This window comes from Cynocephalus volans, chromosome 1 (genome assembly GCF_027409185.1).
Source record: "Cynocephalus volans isolate mCynVol1 chromosome 1, mCynVol1.pri, whole genome shotgun sequence".
Taxonomy (NCBI): Eukaryota; Metazoa; Chordata; class Mammalia; order Dermoptera; family Cynocephalidae; genus Cynocephalus; species Cynocephalus volans.
This window is the reverse complement of record NC_084460.1, coordinates 3,628,170-3,652,219: the sequence shown is the minus strand read 5'-3', so window position 1 is coordinate 3,652,219 and position 24,050 is coordinate 3,628,170. Positions and strand designations below refer to the sequence as shown.

Below are 24,050 nucleotides of genomic sequence, written 5' to 3'. Positions count from 1 at the left end.
GAAGAAGGGGCTGTGACCAGAGGGTGGCTGTGCTCTGGCAGGCAGGGTGTGCAGGGTTAAGGGTGGTCTAGGTTTTGGGGTGGATCTCTGAAACATGACAGCCACATGTCAGGTTCTCCTCGTGTCTGCTTCCAGAGTGGCCACAGTCCCCAGGGATGAGGACTGCACCTCTTTCTTTAAATTTCCATCGAGGGTTTTAGCTGCTCCTTGAGATTTTAAAATACGCTGCACGGTCCCGACAGTGTCAGGTAGCTAGTTTATGGGGCCCGTCCTGGTTGTGATAACTCAGGCTAAGCTGGATAATAAACGAAAGTGGGAGAGAACCGCAGGATAAATATTGCTACAGGGCATCTCCAGTGGCACAAATCACAGGGAAAATATCTCCCAGGCTTTTCATTTCTCCTCTTCCTCCCTGGTGTTCTGGCAGCAGCTGGTAAAGCAGGCTGCATCCATCACCGTGCCCCACCCCAGCCTCTGCCCTCAGCACACTGCTGTGGAAGAGGGATGCAGTCCTTGGTGCCACCAGCTCTTCAGGGAGCCCTGAGGGGCCATCGTGGACAGGGTCACTCTTAGCTATGGGCCACTGCTTAGCTTTTTACACCTGTTTCTTTATCACTAAAGGGAGAGGGTATAATAATTGGTGGTGGTTAGTGTGAAGTGAGCATTCACACCTGGAGAACTTAAAGCAGCTCGCACGGTTCTACCCTTGGGCACAGAATCGGCCTCACAGGAGCCTAATCTGGAGTGTTTTCACTTACCTCCTGGTGGCCACCCTGGCTGAGAACCTGACTGTACAAATGGAGGCTGTGAGTGGAGTGATGGGTTAGGCGGCAAGGTGGACCAGTCCGTGTGCTCACTCTTGTTCTGGATCCATCAGACTGTCACTTAGCAAGGCTTTATCCAGTGTGGGATGCGTGCTTGCTTTGAAATTGTCAGCCTGCAGGCATGGGTCGAGCTGTGGGGGAACAACACTGTCTAAGAAGCTCGGGTGTGGAAGGGTAGCTAACCGTGCAGGGTGGGCAGGTCTTCCGAGAGGATGGTCTCAGTGGGGGACATCCCGCTGCCAGGACTTCAGGAGGCATCCGCAGCCATCCCTCTCATGCTGGGTTCTGCAGATCCCACCTGCACATTGTCTTGCGATCCCTCTTTCCCAGTTCAGGTGCTCAAGTGCCTCACCTGAACATTACGGTAGCTTCCTCACTAGTCCTTTGCCATCCTATGCAGTGGCCATGCTCCCTGACCTGGCTACCTGTGCCTGGTGGATATACGTCAGGGGCTCCCTGTCATCCCCGGGGGAAGCTGGACTGTGTGGCACAGCCCTGCCCCGTGGCTCCCAGGAGCCGCGTGCACCGTCTTTGTGCTGCTGCGTGCCTCCAGCCCTTGGAGCCTTGCCCTTCATTCCCCTCTGCCAGGCAGACTCCTGCTTAGCTGCTGGGCCCAGCACAGGTGCCCAGGAGGAAGTATCACCTCCTCATCTATGCCCTTATCACATTCTTGTGAGTTTAAAGAGTTTGTTAAAGTTTTTTGTTTGTTTAAAATCTCCCTCCTTTTTTCCATCCTCCCTTCTTTCCGCCCTTCCTCCCTCCCCCTACTTAAATTATAAGCTGCTTGAAAACAAGGACCAATTATGTCTTAAATTAAGCCTATGCCAAGTACGGTGCCTGGCAGACTTCTGCCTGGTAACTGTGCAAAGGACCAGAGTGTAGTGGAAAGGACACTGAGCCGGGAGGTGAGGGACTTTGGTTTTGTATTTGTTTGGTTGCTGCTCTGCTAGATGACCCTGGATAAGTTCATTCCTCCCTCTGCAACCCCATTTCCCTTCATTTTTAAAGAGGGTTTACACCTAATGATTCTAGGGTTCCTTCCAGTTCTAACAGTCTGTGATTCTGTGTATTAGAAAATGAAGCAGTGCTTGTGTGGCCATTTTCACAAGCAAGTGTGTCCTCTGGGCCTGGGGACAGGGCTCAGCATGCTGGTTGTTCAGCCATGCCTTTACTTGACATGACCAAGGCCTAAGGAGCTTCCTGGTTTGGGGGTGTAGGAATGCTGTCTGGATCCTGACACCCTCCCCTCATCCTTCCTTCCTGATCTTCTGAGGAGGTGGCCAGGACAACATGTAAGGCTTTTGTCACCAGCTTGTGCCTGTGTGACGTGAAGTGTTGGGGATGAGCCCCTGACTTCTTGTGTACTCTGAGAATATGACCCCTGCTAGGTGAAGCTGGGGGCAACACAGGTGATATGCTCATCCTGAGGGACCCAAGACCAGGGGCAGCATGTCACTGAGGGGCAAGACCCAGCAAGCAGGGATGGGGGAAACCAAAACTGGGAGGGGGGAGCCCAAGAAGGAGGCATGAGAGGGATTGGTCTTTCTTGGCCTTGACCATGAAGGCATCAGGATGTCTGGGTTCCTGGAGTCAGGGGTGAGACGGAGAGTCAGATAAGGGGCTGGAGGTGGGCGCCCAGGCAGGGTCCTGCCAAGCTGCAGCAGCCCCTGTGGGCTGAGTGGGACGTCTTGGGGGAGGTTTGAGAGGGGGAGCTGGGATGCCAGGAAGGTCAGCCTGGACGTGGAAAGCCAGATTCCTTGTGCTTCCTGTTTCTGGGCTCATTTCCCTTAGTACTTAGTAGAATCACTCTGAAAGATCTAGCCCATGTGGCTGTCTCTGCTCATGGAGTCAAGAGAAGAGGAACTTTTTCCTTCTAGTGAGTGGGCCCCAGGCTTGGGGAGGGAGCTCGTCTCACCCAGAGCTTCTTTCTCCAGTGCAGAAACCACCTGGTGTTTCTGGCATCCTGTCTGTAGGCCTCAGTTTCTCCTTTTGTCCCACTCTGCCCCATGTCTGTAGCTGGGTGTGGGACCAGCATTGCACCACTGCAGTGCAAGTTGCTTTATAAATAGAAAGATACTTAACACCGACCCTGGAATCAAGCATGGAGGGTGGCTCTGGGCAGCAGTGTTTTAAAAATGAGCATTGATTTCTGGGAATCTGCACGCTGCATATTAAACAGACCCGTGCTGGCTCCCAGGGTGCCACTCTGCCCTGCCTTCTGCTCTGTTCCTTTTTCCAGAGTGCACACTGCTCACCTGAGCCCTCAGAGGGTCCTCAGAGCCACGGTATGGGATCTGTGCAGCCTTCATCTCTGCCTGGAGGGCTTCTCATGTGCATCTATTCCTTGGCTTGTCCATTCATTCGTTACCTGCTGTGAGCCAGGCGCTGTGCTAGGTTCTGGGATTCAAAGATGAACAAGCGTCACCTCTGTCCCCCTGTCCTCTCCAGTCTCAGCATCAAGTCTCACAGAGAGGTGTGCAGAATGAGTTTTAATTTGGGGAACTTGGAGAGTGGAGAAGAGAAGGCCTAACTTTGCTTGGGGTGGAAAAGGAAGAGGCTTCACAGGGAAAACTGAGTGACCAGGACAGGGTTGTGCATTGCCCACAGGGAACAGAATGTGCAAAGGTGTGAGGGAGCGGGTCCTTCCTGCTATGTGCAGCAGCTGGCATATACCAAGCATCTCACCGCTGTTTCCTGAGTCAAGTGTATGGCAGGGATTGTAATGGACCATACCTGCCTTTCTGTTAGCCTCCTGTGATGTTAGAGGATGCTCAGTCAATGTCTTTGATTGATTAAAGTCTTCTGTCTCTTGTTGCAATCACAATTAAAAGGTTAGCTAAAAGAAGACTAGTGTTACAACACCAAGGTCAAGGGTTTGGATCCCCATTCTGGCCAGCTGTGCCCCACCCCCCCAAAAAACAATAAAATGAAAGAAGACTAAATAATTTAATAACTTCACCAGTGCTAAGACTTTCTTCCTTTTCATTTGGTGACTTGGACTATATTCCTTGACCTAGTCAGAGTGGAGAAGATTATATAAGTCCGGTCTTAGAGAAAGTCCCCCCCAAAACTTAAACCAGGTCTCCCATCTTTATATCGTATCGCCCTACCCTTCAGCCAATCCACACCCCCCAACTCGGCTGAGAGTAGCGCACCATAGATGCCCTGCTGAGCTCTGCCCAGTCTTCTAATTACCCACCTCAGCCTCCCTTTGAATAGTCCGTGAAAACTGGAGCTACTGAAGTGTGTCAGCAGGGAGCGAAGTGAGCAGAGTTAGAGAGACAGCCAGCACAGCACGTGTGAGGAGAGCCCAGGAGAGGAGGGGACAGACAGGGAGGCGGTGGGGGCAGCGGTGGAGGGCCCCCAGGAGATGGCCACACTCTTGCAGCACTGGGGAGCCTTGTCTGCTTTTTTTTAAACTCACCCGATAGGTGAACAATGATGGCTTGCTTTTTTTCATTTGTATTTCCATGACCTTTATTGTTCCCCAGTTTTGTATTTTTTTACCACTAGGAAACAATGTGGTGAAATTGCTTATCACAGAAACGACTCAAACTCAGACTCATGCGCTGGAGGTCTGGTGGGCGGGAAGCACGGCAGGTGATTGCCGGTGGCACCCTTCCCGCCTGGGAGTGCAGGGGGTGGCTCCGTGTCCAGGAGACCACTTTGCTGTTCTGTTCTGCAGGCGGCAGCGTTGTGCTGAGGTGCAGGACGGCGTGCTTCCATGCAGTGCGCTGGGCAGGGCTGGGCTCTGCCAGCTTCTCCTTACCTTGCACCCCCTTACCTCTCTCTCTCTCTCTCTCCTTTCCTGACCCTTTCTGCCTTCTTCCCTGACCTTTTCTCACCCCTCCCTACAATGCTTAGCAAAATATTTGTCGTGTTCTCTTTTCTCCATTTGCATTTCTGTCTTTGGCTGGTGACCCTCAGAGATCGAGGGGTTTCTGACCTGAGTGCTTACCCCAGTGCCTGACACCTAGTAGGCTTCCCCCAAGCGCCGGCTCTCTTCTGCCCTCCCGGAGAGTGTAGTCACAATTTTCATACAAAGTCAAGGAGATGGCGGCTCGGAACATGAGCACCTAGAAAGCAGTGTGGCTGGGCCCTGGGTGCGGGTGGGGCTCCGGCTGCCTGCTTGCTCCTGGCTGCTGTGGTCTGAGGGTGGGTTTGGCCTGCAGTAGAGGCAGGAGAGCTTTCTTATGTGTCTGCTGTGGGGCATCTGATGGAGGGTGGTGGAGACACCCTGCGGCTCCCGCCTGTCCCCCTTTGTCCTCATTGCACACACATGGGGATCTGGGTGCTCGTCCTCTGATGTGGTTTCTCCTGGGAGGGTGGAGGCACGAGAGCTATTCAGTAGCTTTTATGAAGAGGAATGTGTGATTTGAACAGTGCTAGGCCCAGGATGCCCTAGATTCCTCAGCCGACGTGGGCATTAGACAGGAGCTCTCAGGAGCTGGAAATAGGCTGTGGGGCCCGGAGGGAGGGCTGATTGTTTGTGGCAACCTCATGGTCATCATCCTGCCTCATCCTGGAACCATGGATGCCACAGACAGGAAGGCACCTCCCAAAGTTATCTAGGAAGGAAGGGACCGTGCCGCTGCCATGCCGGGCACATTACACACCCCAACACTCCACCCTGCTCTGACTCCAGGTGGGGTGGGGTTCATGCGGTCCAGGGTGGCAGCTAGCACCTGCTTCAGTCACCTGTTCCCATCCTTAACAGCTCTCTTCTGCAGGCTTCCTGCTGCATTTTAAGCCCATTCCTCTGAAACAGGAGACAAGGCTATCGTTCTCCCTGCCCAGAGCCTTAGACTCATGGAGGCGTGATGTTTTCCTTCTGGTCTGGAGAACCAGTGGGAAGAAGTGTCTGCTGTAAACACATGAGGTAGACAGCTGAGTAGAATTTGTCACGGATAGAATATTGGCTCAATTTAGAATGGGTTTTCTCTAATTTAATAGGTTAGGAAGGTATAGTTCTGTGCTGAGCTAACTTCATGTACTATTTTAAACCAACTTTGATTTGTTTCAGCAATCAAGCGATGAATACATGAATAAAGAGTCATTATGTACAGATGGTCCTCAACTTATAATGGGGTTATGTCCCATAAACCCATCATGAATTGAAAATATTGTAAGTCAGAAGTGCTTTTTTCCACCACTGTGAAGTTGAAAAATCAGAAGTTGAACCATCGTAAGTCAGTGACTGTCTGTGTTGTTTGTTAGAGATTTGGGCACTACTCTCCGCATTGCAGGCAAGCACCACACGTGTGGACTCCTAGGTAGAGTTCTGCCATGCACATGATGTCGCTGGATCAGATGACTCAGGGACACATTTCTACATTGACAAGACTTGTTATGCCTTCTTTCATGGTTCACGTAATTTTTTGGCATCTTTTAAGCATATTTCCATCTTGGAGCATATATTCAAGTCTATTTGCTGCAAATGGGTAAACCTTCCTGGCCAGGTGCGGCCCCCTGCGGAAAGTAACCAGCTCCAAATTTTATGTCTAGAAAGTGCATATTCTCATGTGCTGTCAACTGTTGTTCTGAGACTCTTGTGGGCTATCCATGTCACCATTGAAGATCCAGGGTGTGTTTCTTAAACTCTGTGATTCAGCACACACACAAACACACACATACACACACACACACAGCTACACCTGCAAAAATATTTTATGAAATGATACTTACTGGTACTATGTGAGATACATTCTGGTATTTTCTGTTTTGTTTTATTTTTTAAAAATACTCTTCTGACCCACTCAGCTAATATCATAACCCATTAATGGATCTCAACCTGCAGTTTGAAAAGGATTCATCTGGGGGTTGCTACAGATTAAAGCAAACAGAAACAATTAACAAATCAATTCATTGAGGTCATAGTCACACATCTATTACAACTCAGATTATTTCTTGACATTGGATTTTCCCCTTCATTTTGGTCATTAATGCCTCCAAAGTAAGAGCCTGTCAGCCAGGAAGCTTGGATTTCATGCATCTTTTAACAAGGACCTTCTATCAGTCAGTATCTTACCATCATCTTTCTAAAATAAATTTGATCTTGAGTCAAGACACAGGTTACCACAGAGGACTACTTTTCATAGTAAAATTATAAACGTAGGCCTGATTTGTGAATTTGCTAATTTACTCGACAACTTTCATTGACTGTTTTTAGGGTTGAGCAAATTAGCAAATTGAATAAATTATCAAATTCATGAATCAGAGCTGGAGATGCAGAGATGCCACGTTCCTACCTTCAAGGAGCTCACCATGGAAAAGGGTGAAGGACACACCAAGGGAATGCAGGGTGAGAAGTGCTAGCCACGAGGGAGTCAGGAGGGGGACCAGTCATGGGAGATGAGGATGCGCAGGAGTTTGAGTGGAAGAACTTGCCAGGTTGTGGGGAAAGAACTCACGTGCTTTCCAAAGGAGTTTGGAGTAAAAATAAGGTTTTTACACTGGGACAACATAGGATCAGATTTATTTTAGAAAGAAGATTGCAAGGGCAAACGTAGAAGGTGTTCAGGGTGTGGATAGGGGCTGTGGAAAGAGCAGGCAGCAGGTGTTTGCGGTAGTCCCCAAGAGATGGCTTTGAGGAGACTTGCCAAGGACATGGCATTGTGGAGGGGATGGGGGATGGGTTCTGGGCACAGGAGCTTGCTTGAAACTGCAGGGCAAAGGGCAAGCCAACAGAAAGAGGGAGAAATCACTGTAGTTTTCTAGTTTCAGTGACTAAGTTGGTGATGATGCTGTTAACAGTAGAAAATACCAAAGGAGCAGCAGGTAGGTATAGCGATGGGAAAAAAACAAATGTCGATTTAGACCTGTTGGCTTGCATTTCCGTTGAACTTCTGGTTGGAGGTGTTCTCACGTTCAGTGGCCTTGGGGCAGAAGTTATGGAGTAAGATAGAGCAGCTGCGTGTCCTGACTTGGTGGTGTGTTCTGGCTTGGCCGTGTGTTCATGGTCTGTGTGGCCCAGGAGGAGCTCCCTACTTGCAGTTCTCTCATCTGTCAAATGGGAACAGCTGTGTTTCTCTTGCAGGTTTATTGTGAAGATTGGAGAGAACAGATGTTAAAATCCTGGCACAAGATAAGTACTTAGTAGAAGTTTTATAGCGTTACCATTAGTAGTTTCAGCTGAAAGGGAGGATGCAGGGCTCCAACCTTACTTTTGCCACAAAATTACATGTCCTTGGGCGAGTTACTTCAGTACTCTGAGCCTCAGTTTCCTCATTTGGATATGGAGGGCATTGAATTTGACATCTCTTACATCCATTCTAGTGCAACATTTTTGGGGTCTGATGAAAGTGGAGAGAAAGAATGCCAGGGCGTCGGATGACAGAACACATGTGTGGAAACAGTGGAGCAAAGCTAATGAGATGAAGGGTAGTGGGGCACACGCATACCGTGCACCTGTCACCAAAGTCCTGTGCTTAAGGTTAGGAAACTGCAGAAATGTGCTTGAAAGGAAAGCTCTGGCTTAAGGTGCTTGGTGCAAGAGACCCAGGCAGGCCCTGGCTGCTTGGGCTTTATGTCAGTGAGCTGTGGTCTGAGGCACTGTGAAGGGAGCTCGTGCCAGGCTGCGGTGATGGAAATAGAGGGTCCAGATCAGGAGACATCACAGCCTGCTGCCCTTCACAGTTTTCAGATTCTGTGGAGTCAAGTTTTCAGCTCATTTACCGAGTGCTCTGTCACCAAATGCTTCTGTGCACCTACTATGTGCCAGGCACTTAGGTGTGTGCTGGAAGGACTGCATAGATTAGATGTGGGAGTTCAGGGACTGCATTTCAGGGAGGGCATTGGCAGAGCAGGAGGGGCGAGGAGGAGAGTGGGCAAAGTGGCAGAGGATCTCAGGCTGTGGCATGAGTGACAGGAGAAGGAGGCACGAACATTGGTTTGGGGAAGAGAAGGCTCAGGGCATGTGATGCTGTCTTCTTATGTGAGAGAGGCTGGCACCTGGGAGAGAAGTGGGCCTCTGCTTTACTATTCCACAGGGATGAACTAATTCCATTAGACAGAATCGTGGTCATGATGATAACTAAAAGAAATATTATCTACTCTTTGTTAAGGGTAGTGTGTGCCAGGCACTGAATTGGGCACTATGCATAGATCATCAACTCTGCATGTTCTTAGGCATTCATTATACTCATGATTCAGGTGAGGAAACTGAGGTGCAGAGAAGTTTAATTTGTCAAGGGACAGAGCTGGGATTTGAATACTGCCATGTCTGATTTGACCCCCAAGTCCCCAGCCCTCACCCACTTCTACAAGGTAGAAAGTAGAGGCAGGCAGGTGGGGCTTGGGCTCAGGAAGAGCTTGTAAGGTGGTGAGGGCCAAGAGATGGTGGCCAGGCTACTTGACAAACCCCTGGCCTTGTGGTGTTTAAGCAGAGTGTAGCCAGCTGCCTGTGCAGGAATCCTTAGGGATTTCTGCAGAGGGAGCAGAGTGGACATAGTGAGTAACTCTTGATGAGTGCACATCATCCTAGGGCAGCCCAGAAGGGAGTTGAGCTTATGCCCATTTTGCAGATAGGGAGACTGAAGCTCACAGCAGTTCAGTGACTTGTCCAAAGCCACATCGTTCCTAAGAGACAGAACTGGGATCAAACCTGGGTCTTCTGACCCCATTCTTGTGCCCTTCCCACAGCCCTGCACTGCCTCTCAGCCCTGCCCCAGTCTCTCCTCTGGGATTCATGTGAGTCTCTTCCCCAGATTCACTCCATGTGCTGCTCCCTGTTCCCTTGCTGTATCTGAGAGGCCTCCTGTGATGTCCCATAGGTGCCTGAGTTCAGAACTGGAGCCAACTCCAGAATCCAAGCTGGCAAAGGTGTTGCTGAAGTCAGTGTGCATGTGCATGTGTGCATGTGAGTGTGTGTCATGCGTGCATCTGTGTGCTGGAGGCCTGTGTGTCTCGGAGGGACATGAGGCCCCAGCCCCTTGTCAGCCATCCTCTGGGGTGCTGCTGTCCCTTTCTGAAAAGTGGCCTGGGAGGAAGCAGATTGGGGAAATTGATTAATTCAGCCAGATCAATCAGATAGGCTTTCTGCTTGGGAGATGCTCTGCCGATGGGATGAGGAAACTGCTAATTCACCAGTTCTTGTCGCTGACAGAGGTGGGGGCTTGGGAGCTGGGAGGCAGGAAGCTGTCAGTGTGCCCCACTCAGGCTCCCTGGGTCATGGCCCTGTGAGCTGATGGTCTTGTTCTTGACCTTGTGTGAGTGAGCTCTTTTTCCTTTCTCCTTTTATCTCTCCCTGTCATTTTCTTCCCTCTCCTTTCCCTTTTTTTATTTGCACCAGATACTACTGGAACAGTTGGCCAGGCTAGATGTCTTCATTCATTTTTCTGCTCATTCTTTCATTCAGCAGTGCCCACTGAGTAACTGGCATGTGACCAGCATATGTGGTAGATGCTAACGGGTGCTCAGCACCCTGTTCTCTTGCAGCTGATGGTCCATTTGCAAAGATAAGACCTGCCTACTTGGACTGTCCAGGCTGAGGCAGTGAGGCCAGGTGATCGACGGGCCATGAGGGTGGAGAGCAGAGGGAGGTAGGAGTGCAGTGGGGCCGTGAGAAGGTGGGATCTGTAACTGGGCCATCAGCCTGTGCAGCCTCCGTGCCCAGGGAGGGGAAGCTGACTGAAGCCTACAGCTGGGGCAGCTGGTGGGTTGCTGAGTGAGGCCGTGCAGCCCTCCCTGTGGCTGGGGCAGCCACACAGAGGCTGAGTTGGAGATGGAATGGTGGACACGGGGCCCAGGCAGTGTGGCCATAGACAGATGATCGAGGACAGGTTGAAAGCTGTCTTGGGGACTGATGTTGGGAACATTGGGTATCTGCTTTGTTGGGCATTTCTGGGGGCAGGACATATCCGAAAGAGAACAATCAAAGGCAGAACTCTGTATTGTTGATGATACATGTAAGAGGAAGAGACTGCATTGGCCGAGTGGGCAGAGGCTTCTGGGGGCCCCCTTGGTGCCCTAAAGAAAGCCACTTCTGGAATGACCTAATTGTGTTATTCTATTCTTCCTTTCTCTCCCACCACATCCTTCTTCACCAATCAGGTCTGTGAGTATGGGGGTGGGCCGAGTAAAGGGATTTTGGCAGATATGTCCGTTCTCAAGGCGGGGAGAGAAGATTTGGCCAGGACTGTCTTCCCAGCTGGTGTGACTTCAGATTACTGACAGAAATGTCTCAGGGTAATTTTGGTGATTATGTGCAAATGTATTTCAGGAGGTGGACCAAACGGCAGCAGTGGGAGTCTCATACCCAAAAAGTCTCTAGTTTTGGAAGATTTGCTAGAGGTGGTGGGACTTGAGTTCCTGCTTGGTTAGTAAAAGGAAAAGCCAGTTGGATCCAATCAGTGGCCTTGTAGGCACTGGCTCTCAGATTTTAGCACGTTAGAAGGCCCTAGAGAGGTTACTAACAGAGCAGTTGTCCTGCCTCCAGATATTCCAATTCAGTGAGGCCAGAGTGGGCTCAGGAGTTTGCATTTATTACCAAATACCCAAGGCCTCTGCAGTAGTGGCTTGGGCACCACACTCAGAGAACCACTGTTTTAGAGGGAACTCAGCATTTTGGAAAGAACGCTGGACTAGACTTCCAGACCTGGGTTCTGGTCTACTCCATGGTTGGCCTCAGGTGCAAGTCACTTCACCTAGGAAGTCTTTTGCAAATCGGGTGCAGTGATGTCTACTGCGGTAACTCCTAGGACTTTTGTGAGGGTCATGCACGTGATACCCCTTTGAACAGCATATGTTTTTCTGTAAGTGCAGGCTGTTGTCATTACTTTTACAGTTAAAACAGAAGTGTTCAGAAGAGTCTATCTGGATTGAGTAAAGCCAGGAAATGGGAGGGGAAGGGAGGAGTGGATCAAATGATCTCCGAAGGCCCATATCTTTTAGGATCTTCCTCCAATAAGAAAATTCAAGGAATTTCCCTTCTCTCCCTAATTCAGGTAGTTAAATCTCTTTCTTTAGGGTGTGAGTGGCTGGTTTGGTCCTGAGATAGATGGGTAGCAAGGAGAGAGGTCCCAGAGCTCCCTAATTACAGCACTTTGTGGATGTCCTTTCCCCTTTCCTTGGTGCTGATGTTGCTTAAACTAAGCAATTAGCATTGTGGATGCTGCTGGGAGCCCCGGGCATGTATGCTCTGTCCTGCCCTTGACAGTTTTGTTGATGTTCTGTAGCACGAGGTTGGGGGTGGGAATAGCATGTGCCCAGAGTTCCTGTTCTATGCGTCCCTTCTCAAGCCAGCTTGTGGTTGATTGGGTGTTCTAGGGTGGAGGGCGGGTTGGAACAGAACTTCCATATTGCTCAACTTCAGAGTGCACCATTCGCAGAGAGTGTGGTGCAGACCGCCCTGGAAGGCAGGGAGGCAGCCTGTTTTGTTACTTACTTCCACTGGCTCCTTGGTTCTGTGGTCTTTATTCTCACTTTTGGTGTCCATTGAGGTCAGCAGAAATGTAGATCATAATGATGATGACAATCATTGTCATAAAGACTGGGTTGTCCATAGCCCATTCTCATCATATTTGGTTTCAGAATGCATTTAGAAATGATCATTTAATCACGTATTGGTTGAATGTGGCTGTGTGCTAGCACTGTGCACAGTCACTGAGGGGAAGCTCGGGTAGGAGGGACTCAACATTGGTTAAGTCACTCTTGGATAATAGAGGGTTAACTTCAGTTGGCATTTCTGTTGTCTGTCTCATATCATCAGGACCGGAAGATGGGTGCTGTGCTTGCCCTAATTTTGTTGGAATTTCTGGGGGTGGGTAGGGTGGGGCTAGGGGTCATTTGCTGTGGAAACTTCGGGGTCATGTTCAGAAATGGAATCTGGGCGTGTCCAGTGCAGCTCCTGACTCACTTTCCCCACGGCTGGTGGATTTGAGGGTGTGGATTGGCAGTTTCCGGCCCCTGCAGAGAAGGCTGGAGTTGGAGAAGATGACCAGTCCCAGGTCAGAGCTTCCCAGGTCAGCAGTGCTCAGTGAGTTCGCTTCTCTACATCCAGCCCAGACACCAGCCGCTGTGGCAACGTGCTACGGCCAGGCCCTCAGAGCTTAAAATAGCAATATGAGCTGGCCGCTTTGCATGTGGGGAGCCCGCCTGAGGCGTGATGGGGCCGCCGCTTGGGGTTGGGGCTCTACTGGACCTAACGACTGCAGTGGAGAGTGTTCTTTGGGATTCTTCTAGCCCCAAGGTCAGGGAATGGAGGATGGATGTGGCTAGGGGTTCAGGGATGGCTGTTGCAGGAAGCAAAGGGCTTATCTGTTCTAGACCTTTTAAGGGAATGCCTCGAACCTGACCCTGGAACCTCCCACTGCAGAGCTCAGAGGCCTTCAGGCTTGGCGTCCTGTTTGGCCTTAACCCTGGCCTTTGGTACTGCCCAAAGTTAGCCATATAGGGTTCTGTTACAGCCTAAAGCAAGAGAGAAAATGAAGTGCAGGGTTGGCAGGGAGGGTGCGGCCATGCCAGACCACAGGTGTCAGAGCCAGGGCAAGAACACAGGCATCCTGAGCCCCAGCCAGGCATGCACTGACCTCTGGGCTGCCTCATCCCCAGCTGCATCCTCTTGGGAAGCCAAGATGGTGCCTAGGGGCTGGGCAGAGACCTTCTCCAGGCATTCATTCATTCAAAACATTTATTGAGCACCTACCATGTGTAAAGCTCTGTTCTTGGTTTTGGAAATATAGCAATGAGTGAAACTGATCAAAATCCCTGTCCTTGTGGAGCTTAATTCTGGTGGGTAGAGACATCATAAACAATGCAATAAAAAAAGTAAATCATATTGTATGTTGGGGATCAGTGCTTTGGAAAAAGCAGGACAGGATAAAAGATTGAGTGTGCTGGCAGGGAGCAGTTTTAAATGGGATGGTTAGAGAAGGTCTTTCGAGAAGGCGACATTTGAGTGAAGGCTTATAGGAGGTGAGAGAGTTGGCAAAGCAGAGATCTAGGGAAGAATGTTCCAGGTAGAGGGAATAGCCAAAGTAAAGTCTCTGATGTGAGAAACAGCAAGGAGGACCATGTCAGTGGAGAGAGCGAGTGGGTCAGGAGTGTGTGTGTGTAATGAAATGTGCAAATTCTTGTAAGAACTTTGTCTTTTACTCCAAGAGAGCTGGGAAGTCATTAGGGGGCTTTGCACAGAGCAGTATGTGGTCTGGCTTACGTGAGAGGATCACTGTATATGGGAGCTAATTTCAGTTTTCTTTGTCTGGTTATTAGGCTACCTATGGGAGGCCCCAGGAGACTAGATAGAGAGCTGTCCCGTCCTTTCCTATGATTTTCCCAGCCTCTGTCCCTAGTCTCCAAACCCTACCACCGAGAGGGGGCAGGATGGTGCTGGGTTTCTTTTCCCTGTCTTGGAGTTTCTTTTGGAGGGAAGGGAGATGGGTTTGTTATGGAGGTTTGTTGGAGCCTACTTGTACTGGCTCTTCACAGCTTATTAGTAAATAATCAGAAAATTTGCCAGCTGGTCATTAAACCATTGGTAGCTTGAAACTGGCCATGGTGGGAGTGTTTACATCATGGCAGTTGGCAAACTGCATATCAGGGTCCTTCCCCCTGTAGAGCCAGCCCACCACTGGCTTGGCATCTCCACTGTACCTGGGCTGTGGTTTTGGAGGGCAGGGCCTCAGTTTGCTTTTATTTGGTAAAGCACCTGCGTTTGTGCTGTGTGAAGTCAAAAAGACCACAGGGGACGTTGGATGGGGGGCAAGGAAGGTTGGTGTTGGGGGGTGGGCAGTAGTGTGTTTTCCAGGACTGACAGGGCTTATCCCATGGGGCTGTGATGTGGAGCGTCTCTGTTTTGATGCCTGCATTCTCTGTCACCCTCATGTCCTTCCTCTCTGCACGCAGGATGGGTATGTGTATGCGTCAGTAGGGTGAGCTTCATACAGAAAAGTAGGGGCCAGCACTGGGCCACATAAAGCCACTTGGTGTAGGGAAAGATCTCTGTTTTGGAAGTCAGGAGATTAGGTCCCAGCTCTGCTAACTAGCTTAGACAACCCCTGTCCTCTCTTTCGTCTTTTGTTTCCTCATTTATAAAGTAGGACAACTTCCCTGCTTATCTTGCAGGGGCGTAGCCGGGGTCAGATGGGATTCTAAGTATGAAAGCCTCTTGAACAAAGCTGAAAGTCCCAGTGCACATGCCTTCGCTCGTGGTGTTCAGGCACCTGGGACCCCTCCCTTCCGCCCTCCTCCTGTTAGGATGCTATGCAGCCTGGCATGCCTCCTACCTTCCCCAGGCAGCCTCCCCTGACAGGCCAGCCCTCCCCGGGCAAGTCTTCTGAGCACTCACAATTTGTACCCCACCACTCTGGCATGTGCCCACATGCACGTCTGTTGCTCTTCCCCCAGCTCCTCAAGGGCTAATGCTCCTTGGTCACACCCCCAGTGGCGAACCAGGGTGGGGTGCAGAGTGGGCGCTGGGGAACTCTGCGGGGATGGGCTCATCTGTGTCGCCATCCTTCGCTTTCACTGAACCCCTGCGAATGTGATGGCTCCTGGAGTGTGTATGTGTGGATGAAAGGTTCTGAGTCTGTGCCTTCTATTCCATACAGCAATTTCCCAGACACAGCCTCATCTGTCCCTCACATCACACTTAACCCCATTTGATGGATGAGGAAATGGGAGTGTGCTCATTCATTCATTCATTCATTCATTCAGCAAATGTGTCCTGTGCTCAGAGAGCTGCCGGTCTCTCACCCAGGCTGCAGAGAGCCGGGACTGGGCCCAGCTCTCACCTTCCTGGCCCCTGCAGTGTGGATGTGCCTGCCTTGTGCTTGTCCCCTTAGGACGCAGATGGGGCTGGAGGGTGGAGTGTGCATTCTTGGAAGGATGGGGGATATGCCAGAGTGCTGGTTCAGTTCAGTCCAGGGTGGTGGAGGCAGAGAGGGGCAGCACAGTGCCCAGTGCCTGTCCCTGCTGTGTCCAGCCAGCCATGGCTGCGGGCTGGCATTTCCTCTGGCAGCATCATGGGGGAGGGGAAGAGCAGGTGTGCCCTGGCGCCCGACCGGCTGGGATGTGGAAGTGCCTCTTGGGCCAGAGCTTGGGGGATGAGTGACATGCAGCCACCCAGACACATAGGGCCTCACGGAGCCCAGCCACATTTTCTGAGCTCCAGGATGGACATCTGAGCTCCTTGGTGTTTTTGGTAGATGGCTGAATCTGGCAGGTGACCCCAGAGAGGGCCTCCAGAGAGGAGGAGAACCAGTGGTGATCTGTCAAGGTGAATGCCTACCAGATAGGCTGAGGACAGTGTTGGGGGGTGTCTGGTGCACGGGTTGAGGTGAGTATGTACCGTGAAGGAGTGTGGCGTGGGGGCTCTGTGCATTGTGGGAGGAACTCAGCTGACTTCCCTTCCAATTTCTTAAGTGTCCACCATGTATCAAGCTGGGCTGGTTGCTGCAAGAGGAATACAGGTGAGTTTGTCCCTTCTGAAACTTCCTCTAGTCTTAGAAAAGACATTTATGTGAATAGCCATGACAACAAGGTAGAGTAAAATCAGTGCCCAAAAAGAGAGGTTCAGAAAAGAAGAGCACCTCTTAGTTTTGGGGGATCCTTCATGGAGGATGTGGCATGTGAGATGAGCTGTGAAACATCTGCTAATGGTGGCAATGGATGGGGAGCCCTTGGTGATGGAGGGCGGCACATCAGCAGGGCACGGAGGCCCAGAAGTGGGTGAATGGCGAGGAACTTGGATTGCTGGAAACAGAGGGCACAGGCCCTGGGATTTGTGGGAAACAAGGCCGAGAAAGTACAGTGTAGAAGGTGTCAAGTGACAGCTTGAGTAGTCGTGTTTAAATCCCTAGGGAGCCGGTGAAGATTCTGAGCTAGTGAGGGGGGCAGTGTGGTGTGTTCTGAGCTCTGTTTTGGGACAGGAATGGTGGCAGTGTGAGGCAGGAGGCGGGCTGGGGGCAGGGAGCCCAGTAAGGAGACTGGTAGGCTGTCACCAGGAAGGAGGCTGGGACATGCACATGAATGTGCCTCTGCCTTTGCGGTGGAACGTGTGCATGTGTCTGCATTCTGGGTGTGCATCGAGGAAATATGGTCAGTGAAACATGTTGGGTACATGTCACGTGTGATTGAGTTACAACAGGAACAAATCTTTGCTAGAGCAACCTAAGAGACACTTTGGAAAGGACTTTCTGGGACTGTAAGTTTTGGTGACCCAAATAGCTGATTAAAGGGTGTGGTCTGTGACCATTTTCGCAAGTACTTAGAGATGAAAAAAGATACTTCCAGGTTTGGGATGGGACTGGATGCTTTTAGGAGGCCCCTTTCAACTGGTGGCACCTTGAATGACTTAGCCTCAAGGAGGTGGACCAGCCCAAGGTTGGGGGAGGGAAGGGAGATGGAATGAGACCTTGGCCAGTGCTCCTGCCTCATTTACAGAGTGGCCAGTGGAAGTTCAGAGACCACAAGTGATGTAACGCACTCTGAGACTTGTGAGCCATAAGCCACCCATGAGGGATACCCACATCCTGGCCCCCATCCATACACTTCTCATGCTATCAGTGAGGGTGGACCACGTACAGGCTGTACCCCCCTGATGGCTTCAGAGCAGGGTGGAATCCGGGGCACTGGTCCTTCTCCGTTGTCTTAACCTGAGAGCATCCCCAAGCACTGCTTCTGCACTGCCCTTCCCTGTGGCAGCTCCAGTACCATCCCCACAGCCTCCAGGCTCAGTGGAGGGAGAGAGGGAAGAGGGAGGCAGCAGGCAGCCGCTCCTGCAGTCAGCAGAAGGGTCCCAGCTGTGTCGCCAGCTTTGCAGGCACACTGATGCTGGGTCAGAGAACGTCATCCCAGCCGGCACGTCAGTGCCCTCCATGGAGTGGTTTAGGAATATTGGATTTGCTGGGTCAGTAAATTTCCACTGTTGCATGGCAGTAAACCTCAGGCTTCATCACACTTCCCTGTGCCCGGCGGTCTGCCTTATCTCAGCCTCCCCAGAGCCACCTGCCCTCCTTGATAAGTACTAATAACAATGCTTGCCTTCTCCTTGGTTTCCTGGGAGTGAACGGCTGAGTGAGTGTGTGCATGCCTGTGGGTGCAGGTGCATCTGTCTGTCCAGCACAATGCCTCACACACCAGGCCATTCTGGGGACTTGACAGGGATGCTGATTGGCCTTGGAATGAAAGACGGGGCTGGTTTGGGACTTTCCTAGAAAAAAGGCCTGAGAGCCCAGAGTGGGCAGCTCCTTATCCAGGCAGAGCACCAGCCTGTGCTTCAAGGACTCAGCCCCTGCTACCCTCTCCCACCCTGGAAACCTGCTTAATGAGGCTATTGTCCTGCAGAAGTGGCAGTTCTTCCTCTTTGTGTAAAGCCCCCCTGCTCCAAGCCAAGGCTAATTTTTCTAAAGAGCTGCTTTCACCTCACCTAACACACCCACCTGCCATTCGTGCATTCAGCAGTAATTTCGGAGCGCTAGTGTGCCAGGCACTGTGCCAGGTGCTTAGAAGACAAAGTTGCCCTCAAGGAGCTCACTGTCTGGGGGTGGCGGAGGCCAGGGAACAGGGAGCATGGTGGCAGGGTGAATGTGGGGTGTTACTGGTGCTCCAAGGAGGCTTCCTGAGGGAGGTGACAGCCACAGTGACATGCTGATGTGGATGTTCGCAGAGTGTGGGGAAGGGTGAGTTCAGGCAGAGGGACAGCGAGTGCACAGAGGGGAGGAAGAGTTGGATGTGGGTGCATTCTGGTAGGAGCAGAGGCTCAGGAAGGTGCGGGGGATGCAGTTGACAAGAGAAGCGGGGACTGGGAGGCGCCTGTGCAGGATTCTAACCGGCATCATCTGGGCTCACCTGTGCTCCAGCCCCACTTCCCTTTCAAGTTCACTTTCTGGGTAGCCTCATTTCAGCTGGGCATGTGGCACACCCTCCCGGACATCCTGGGCCCTCCTGTGCCCCTCCGGCTCTGCAGAGCTGTTCCCCAGGCGGGGTGCTGTTCCTCCTCCCCTCTGCCTGCCCAGTCTTGCCCAGCTTCCAAGACCCAAGTCGTGTCCCATTTCACAGGTGGGCATTTCAGGGCTTGAAGGAACCTTAGAGAACCAACTAGTCCAACCTCCTTCTTTTGTAGTTACCCTGGTAATTAGTGTCCTGGGGCTTTGGTCCTCAGGTAGCCAGAGTGGACCATGCAACTGGAAGGCCCATGAATCCCTTCCTGTGAATCTGGCTTGCCTCGTGGGTCAGGCACAGCACAGGGTGCTGGGTATACAGCAGTGAAGACAACAGACCCAGTCCCTGAGCTCTGGGGCTTACGGTCTGGTAGGAGAATCAGACAGTAATTTGTCACTCAAAGAAACACATACTTCCAAATTGTAGTGTGTGCTGTGAGAGGAAAAGGCAAATCATGCTCCAGGAATGTGTGCTGAAGGGAGGGCGCAGCCAGAAGAGACCTTTGTGAAGAACGCACCAGAGCTCAGGGATGAGTGGGACTCAGCCAGGCAGTGGGTTGGGGACAAGCGTCCAGGTGGAGGGAACAGCACGGTGAAGGCTCTGAGGATGGGTAGAGTTGGGAGGGTCACAGGCTGGAGCATGAGGAGGAGAAGAGAGCGGGCAGAAAGGGAGCTGGAGAGGTAGACAGGGGTCAGTCATGCCACATCTTCAGGGTTGTTCGAAGAATTTGGATTGTATTAGAAAAGTAGAATAGCAAACACAGTGAACACACACACACACACACACACACACACACACGTAGTCTAAGTAAAACGGAAAGCCACCGACGGGTTTAGAGTAGGAGCGGGGCGTGAGAGAGGTCTTGTTGGCTGCTCTGGGGCTAGTAGGGATGAGGAGCTCCGTTCGAGGGGTGGCAGGCCCCCAGCTGGGAGATGAGGGGGTTGGACCAGGGCAGCGGCCGTGAAGACAGTGAGATGGGGAGGGGGCTCACTGGCCGGACTAGTGTCTGCTTGAGGTGAGGCAAGTGGCAACTAGGAGTCAAGGATGAATCTGGGGTTTCTGGCTTAAGCAGTGGGGTAGGAATTTAGGCCATTTATTGAGAAGGGGAGGGTAGTGCCAGGGGAGCAAGTTGGGGGCAAGGTCAGTCCCTCTGGGACAGATGAAATTGGAGCTGCCATGAGACTGCCAAGTGCGGATGACAGGCAGGAGTCGGGTATGTGTGCTTGGGATCAGAAGACAGGTCAGGCCCAGGCAGACACTGAGGTATCATCAGCAAGCACATGGCACTGGAACGAGGGAGATGCCAGATGCAGGAATGCTGGCAGAAGAGAAGAGGGCTCAGAGCTGAGGGCCTCCCTGAGGAAGGAGCGGAGAGGAGGAGGGGCTGCCAGATCTCCCCTTAGAACTGGAGCCAGAGAACATTGTGTGTTGATTATGGGTTGTCTTGTTTCTTTCTCTGTTCAACCACATTATAACCAGATAGGGACCAGGACCACATTTACTATAATAATTTTTCTTGTTGATAATGGGAATAGTGCCATACCTCATTAAACATTTCCTGTTCCAGATTTTGTGCTGTCTGCATTACATTCATAACCTTTAGCCTCTATTTTTTTATATACCATTTGGGAAGGTTTGTATAATATACTAGCTGGAGAAATTGAGATACAGAGCAGTAAGTGGTCATTCTAGGTACCCAGGTACCTCACTCCAGATGGAATTTGGACACAGATCTGTCTAGTTCCAAAGCCCAGAGTGTTTCCACTTGGTTATTTTACCAGAGCTTCGTTCTCTGTGGTTGGATTGGGTGGTGGGCATGGACAGGGGTCACTGGAGGCATCTGAGCTGATGCCGTCCCTCCTCACAGAACTTGGCCCAGCTGACCCAATTACTAGGGCGTGTGGTGAGAGCTGATTTTGGTGGGCTGAGGTTGGTTTTGGGACAATCCATCCACACCTCCCGCTTGGCTCCTCGTGGTCTAGAAACTACATTTTCAGTAATCCTAGCTGGTACATAGCTGTGACCCTGTTTCCTGGGAGCTAAGCTGACTCACCTGTCCAAAGGTGACAGAACACGCTCTGACCAGAGTGCTCATCTGTCATGGGTCGAGTACAGACACACAGCCCCAGGTGTCTGCACAGTCATGTTTTCTCAGTGGCCAGGAGAGGCCTCTGACAAGGGCCGACCACAGCCAGGAGGGTGTTGTGCTCATGGGCTTGGAGACATGACATGCAACACTAGGGAGTCTGTGGGAGTGCACGACTCAGACTTGGAGGCAGAGGTGCTCCTGCCTGTGCAGTCCCTAGAGCCCTTCCAGAAGGCTTGTCCCACCTAGCATGGGGAGGGCCCCAGGGGCAGCTTTGCCCTCTGTCCTGCTCCTGTCTCAGTCTTCTCTTTTTCTCACCTCCTATCGCTTCCTCCAGAGTGGCTCTGTGGATCTGTACATTAGTTTATTTGCCCATCTGTCCATTATCCATCCACTCCTGGCTGTGCCTTGTGCTGGGGATATGGCTGTGTACAAAGCCGTTGACCTCATGACATTTGCACTGCATTATCTGTAGCTGGGCATTTGCTTTCCTGGACTCCTTCATCAGGTTCTGATGCCCTCGGGTAGCCTGCTTTCCAGGAGCCATTCCACGAATTTCTGGCTGGGGTCCCATCCTTTGGTTAATGAACTTGGGGCTTTTGGGCTTCCTTGAGGAGAACTCAAGGTTTAGGCATGGTCGTCCTTTGCCCTCTATCCTGCAACACTTTCTGAGTGTCTACCATGTGGTGGTCACTGTGACAGGCATTGGGAGGGTGATGAAATGACCAAGACTTAGTAGCCCCTGCCTTCTTTAGAAGCCCAGGGACCAGAGTAGAGGCAGGTGGGTGAACCATGATTGCAGCCTGAACAAAGAGCCGGGGAGGGAGGAGCAGACCTCTCCCCAGAGAAGGGGGTGCATGGGCCACTCTTCACAGTATAGTCTGAGCATCTCATCCTTCCGTCTGACTGTGAACTGTGGACACTCCCACTGAAGCCAAACCATTTTTCTTTTCTTCACCTGCCTCAGAAACTAAAAAAACCCAACACAACACAGATAAAAAACAAACAAAAGTTCTTTCAGTTATTTTCTATCCTGACCCTTTCACCTTCATTGTTACCACCCTTCCTGAATTGTGGCCAAGTGTGGTAACACATACCATCCGAGCTGATTAATTTCCATAGCAAATGAGGAAGTCGCCCCTGCCTCTAGACCCTTGCCACTCTGCTGGGTGAATCTTTGTGCAAACATCTGGGATGTGGGTCCCCTGCTAGGGACCTCTCCATCCCTATTCTGTTTTGGCACCCTTGGTAAATGGTTTGCTCAGCAATTAAAGCATTTTCTATAAAGCCGAAGAAGATCCCAAATTTGGAGTTTAAAAATTGGGGGAGGTGAGTAACTCCCCTCTCCTACTGTGGTGGCCCATCTCACACCTTCTTTTGCGTGGCAGGTGCCACTTTGTGTCCTCTGGCTTTGTGGCCAGGCCACCTTGTTTGAGGTTTAGAGGTCCAGGATGCCTCACAAGCTGTACACATTGTCAAAGACAGGAATATTCAGCACAGGTCAGAACGGGGATCTGGGTTGGCTCATTGGCTCCAATTGTGTGTGGGTGAGGGAGAGACTAAAGGCTGAGCTCCGTCTCACACCGCAAGCCTGAGAATTCAGGGAGCGGCAGGGAGAGCTTGGCATTTACTCTGAAACCCACACCTCCCCAGTTGCCAGTCAGCAGAGATGTTGCATGTTGATTTTACATATTCACTTTTCTTCCTCCCCTCTGAGAATTCTGAACTTGCTTCATTTTTTTGTTGTTTAAAAAATAAAGAAGAGGGAAAGCAAGGCAGCCCCACCTTGTTCACATGATCACTGATCCCCCAAGTGCAGCCTGTGCCTTCCAGCCCTGCTGGGAGGGATAGGAGAGATGGCATCTCACCTCACCTTTTCTATCTGGGTGTTCCTTCTGCACCCCAAGTCTCTGGAACTGAGGACACAGCCGCTGGTCTTTGCACCTCTCGCCTCTCCTCCACCCTGCTGTCAGGCCCAGCCTCCAGGGTACCCTTTCCTCGTGTGCCTCCACCACTGGAGAAGCCGCAGGATACAGCCCAGGCTTCTCACGTGTCACCCGAGGACTCACAGCGAGCTCAACTTGATGTTGTCCCACTTCAGTCAGGCCAGTTTCTGCACTGCCTCCTGAACATGCACACCCCAGCCTTCCTAGAGTGCCCTCCTCCTCCCCTCTTCCTGTGCTGCCATGCTCCAAGGGGAGGGCCCAGGGGGCAGCCCGCTGCTCGTGCGTCACTCTGCTTTGGGCTTCTCTAGGTAGGGCCTTGGAACGGGGTGGAAGGCTGGTCTCTTCTGCTATACTGTGAGCAGGCAGATAGCCATGTCTCACTCATCTCTGTATATTTTGTGTGTCTGCTCAGAGTCCTGCCCATTATGAACAGTCTACGACGAATGGATGGTTTGCGCGTGGGATGGGGAGGAGGAGGGATGTGCTCTGGCTGAGCCTGCCTCCCTGAGGCTCCCCCACCTCCTTTGTCCTGAGATGGGACTAGCTTGCTGTCTTCCACACTACATTCTCCCTGCACCCCTCCTTCTTCCAGCCCTCTGTAAGATCGCTCAGGCCATCTCTAGAGGCACTGCCCTGACCACATCTCTCCCTTTTGCCCTTTCCTCAGGGTTCTTTCATGTTATGACTTCCCACCAGGACATGCTATTTCAAGTTTGCCATTGTGCTTTGCAATTCTGATAGACTGGAAGATTCACAAGGGCAGGAACTATGTTTAGAGTCCAAGAGAGTACAGAACATGGGCTTTGAAATCACACAGTTTCCTTTCTGTAAAATGGGGATAATATCCAAACCTATCTTGTAGGGTCGTCATGAGGATTAAATGAATTACCGCATGTGACGCTTGGTCCCTGGGATATATAAAGGCTGGTAAATCAGAGCTGCTGTTATTACTCTGGTAATGACTACGTGGGGTGCCCTCATGGGCTTCACTGCAGCTTTGTTAATGGATTTGCAAGCATGGTCGGGGGGAGCCGAGCTGTTACAGCGGACAGTGGACGTCCTCTTTCCTTCTCTTACCTGGCTGTTGTCTTCCCACCCCCACCACACCCCAGGCCCTCGAACTTCTGAGGAAATAGTTAGTGGTACAAATTCACTTATAATCAGAAATGAAGGTGGAATGATGCAGGAACAATGGCAAGACTGCTCTGACTGGACAAGGTGTGAGCTGGGGAGAAGAGAGATGAAAAAATATTAGCAAGCATAGGGGGCCAGCCCAGTAGGGCCCTTTGTGACACTGAGTCCCCATTTGAGACT

At 51.4% G+C, this 24,050-nt stretch overlaps 1 protein-coding gene across 1 annotated transcript in view; it reads left to right on the top strand.

The window, feature by feature from the left end:
• The window catches only part of TSPAN9 (tetraspanin 9), a 183,782-nt gene that overhangs the window by 79,357 nt on the left and 80,375 nt on the right, over positions 1 to 24,050 (top strand). The window lies entirely within an intron of this gene.